The sequence below is a fragment of the Etheostoma cragini genome, chromosome 2 (assembly GCF_013103735.1).
Source record: "Etheostoma cragini isolate CJK2018 chromosome 2, CSU_Ecrag_1.0, whole genome shotgun sequence".
In the NCBI taxonomy this organism is placed as follows: domain Eukaryota; kingdom Metazoa; phylum Chordata; class Actinopteri; order Perciformes; family Percidae; genus Etheostoma; species Etheostoma cragini.
Genome location: NC_048408.1, coordinates 29,816,124 through 29,818,943, shown reverse-complemented (window position 1 = coordinate 29,818,943; position 2,820 = coordinate 29,816,124). Strand labels below are relative to the sequence as shown.

The 2,820-nt window shown below is 40.8% G+C and overlaps 1 protein-coding gene across 1 annotated transcript in view; it reads right to left on the bottom strand.

Moving 5' to 3' along the window:
• Nucleotides 1-2,353, bottom strand: part of LOC117934607 (rRNA/tRNA 2'-O-methyltransferase fibrillarin-like protein 1) — a 12,889-nt gene extending 10,536 nt beyond the window's left edge. Inside the window, exons 1-2 of the mRNA XM_034856393.1 lie at nucleotides 2,233-2,353; nucleotides 1,693-1,723 (exon numbers count right to left, since the gene is read on the bottom strand). The gene's annotated coding sequence lies outside the window, so the exon portion shown is untranslated. The remainder of the gene's footprint in view (nucleotides 1-1,692; nucleotides 1,724-2,232) is intronic.
• Between the last annotated feature and the right edge of the window lie 467 nt (nucleotides 2,354-2,820).

Here is a 2,820-nt window from a genome sequence, read left to right as displayed (position 1 = left end):
TTTGAACTGCAGGAGATTCTCTTGACCATGTCTACATGCCTAAATGCACTGAGTTGCCGCCATGTGATTGGCTGCTTACAAATTAAGTGTTAACGAGCAGTTGGACAGGTGTACCTAATAAAGTGGCCGGTGAGTGTATTTTATATATAGAAATGGGACGCTCCCTTATAGTTGGGGCCAGTGTGTCCCATAATGCACCTTTTAATAGATAGAGCATTACGGCTGAAGGAGGTTTTTGAAAGGAACCTCACAGTCCCGGTTTACAACAGCTCTGGGGATCCGACTGTGTCTCCATTTAATAAACTCCAGCAGTGGAGGTGTCACCAGGCCATGGAGTACTTTATAAATAAAGCACGCCCATAGCTTTTAGCTTTTAGCTCATAGCCCAATCGGCCCGTCAGACACCGCCTACCAAGAACCTGGGTCTGGGCCTGGGTCTGGGTCTGGGTCTGGGTCTGGATCTGTCCCAGGTTTCTTCCTAAAAGGGAGTTTTTCCTCGCCACTGTTGCTTGCTTTGGAGGGAACTACTAGACCTGTTGGGTCCTTGTAAATTCTGGAGTGTGGTCTAAAACTGTAAACTGATCTGTAAAGTGTCTTGAGATAACTGTTGTTGTGAATTGATACTATAAATAAAATTGAAATTGAAGCTTTAGCAGCAGCCGGTTGTACGTCCCGCTGTTGGACTCCTCTACGGTGAACTACAGTCACACTTTTACACTGTTTAACCGTCGACATTTTAACTTTTAACACAACAGCTGAAATGTGTTGCACACAAACGTAGTGTTTAAACTTTGTCGAGACAACCAAATAAAATATTGACTTCTTCTGAAATAAGTTTGTCCAGTTTTGTAAGTTTTGTTTGTTTGTTTTTATATTTAAATAAACACTGAAGGGTTGCCAGTTGACTCAATCTGGGGAAACCGTTACTGAGCCCTGAATTTCTTCTACTTTGTACGTTCAAGTTCATCTTAGCTTATTTTGTGCTTTTTCCTTGACAATCAAGTAAACTTATTAATAGCTGTATGACTTTTTCTCCCAATTGTGCAGCCCTAGTTGTGATAGTAGTAGTAGTGGTAGTAGTAGTAGTAGTAGTAGTAGAGTTATCAGAAAAGCCAAAGAACAACAGGTTTTGTGGACTTACTGATTCTTGATGCCTTGTACGATACTTGCAAGCCGGTCCGGTTCCTCAGCGACCACGCTGTCAGACAGGAAGAAGGCCAGTACCACGAGCACCCACCCCAGACCAGCCATCTGCACACATCAGGTTCAATAACAGTGTTTCTAACACACAGAACTCTCACAAAACAGATAATAAACAACGACCATACAAAATGTAGATTCTAAACTTACCATCTAGATTCCTTCAGTCGGTTAACTGAGTCAGCAGCAGAGATTATTACAAAGCTAGTATCTCCTGAGATAATCTATCTATAAATTGAGGACTTTCAAGTGATCCTGCATGCCAGAGGCAGAGTGGGAATCAGAAGATTCGGGACTTTCTCGTGGGCCGGTAGTGTTTCGAGGCCACAAGGGCCGGTCTGATAATAGTTATACATTACAGGCAACACCATCCGACGGCCTGGTGTGCAACCGCTGTTGACAGTTAAATGCTGCAAGCTGCAACACTAGAAACCATGCAGTTGCAAGGAATTCGCTCCAAACGAGCATGGCACCAGTAGTTGAATAACTCACCTTTGCGTCTGTTGCCTGCAGGGTGTTCTGGCTCTAACGCCCTGCAGAAGGGACACAAATATGCATTAATATTTGTGTTTCTAGAAATGTTCGCAAATCTGTTAAACAGGGTTTTTAGAAATCCTGCTAAATAACAACAAACAACAAACAAGTTTCCATAGTTGCTAAACTAAACAAAATTTCAAGTACTCATGTCCCTCTTCAAGTTTTAATGGTTATTTGCTGAGTTTATTAGTCAATTGACAGAAAAATCCCCCTTGGGGATCAAATAAAGTATCTATCTAATGTTTTTAACAGCTGATATTCGTTTACTTACATTATATAGTATCTCGTTTAGGACTGTTAGCTAAACAAATAATAGAAAGATGTAACCTTTGCTGGTTTTTATTTTTTCATTATTTTCTGACGCTTTACAGAGTAAAAATTATCAGTCATGAAAATCAGCAGCAGATATTAACATAATCATTACTGAAAATAGTTATTAGTTGCAGGTAATCATGCCCTGAAGATTGGAAATGTACACCTTGTTATTTCATGTACCTGCTTTGGTGATGAAAGACGTCTGACAGGTGCTCTGATGTTTTCTTCTCAGTGTTTTGAAGGGAAGTCGCTGCTGCAGTGAACAGTCGTGGGAAAGGCACATTTACTTTATAGGGAAAATAGCCAAGCCCCTTTATCTATTCTGATACCCTTATTTGTACTCATCTTTCAAAAGGTAGGAAGAGGAAGAATTAAAAAAAAAAAAGCCGCTAAGGTGTTCTCTCAGTATGATTTGGAGAAGTTGAAAAGAGGATGAAATAATTCATGATCCCCTGATTAGGAAACAGAGAAAGATACTGGAGTGAGTAGAAAGTTGAAAATAAAACTTAAATCTTATTTTTAGTTGCCTGGAAAAGGCAGCCGCTGGTACACAATGTCCTTATTTTTACTTTTATAAAAGCAAAAATCACATATGTGTGGGATAAAACTACAGAAATTCCTGCATTCTCCTTTTGCGATTTACCAGTCTGTCATTGCCAGACCGGTCTCCTCAGCGCCGGAGTAAACTGGCGAGCCTGAAGGGTTAAAGCGTGTGCGTCAACAGGATGGATCTGGGTGGGTAAAGTGAGCAGGGGCGTAGATCTAAAT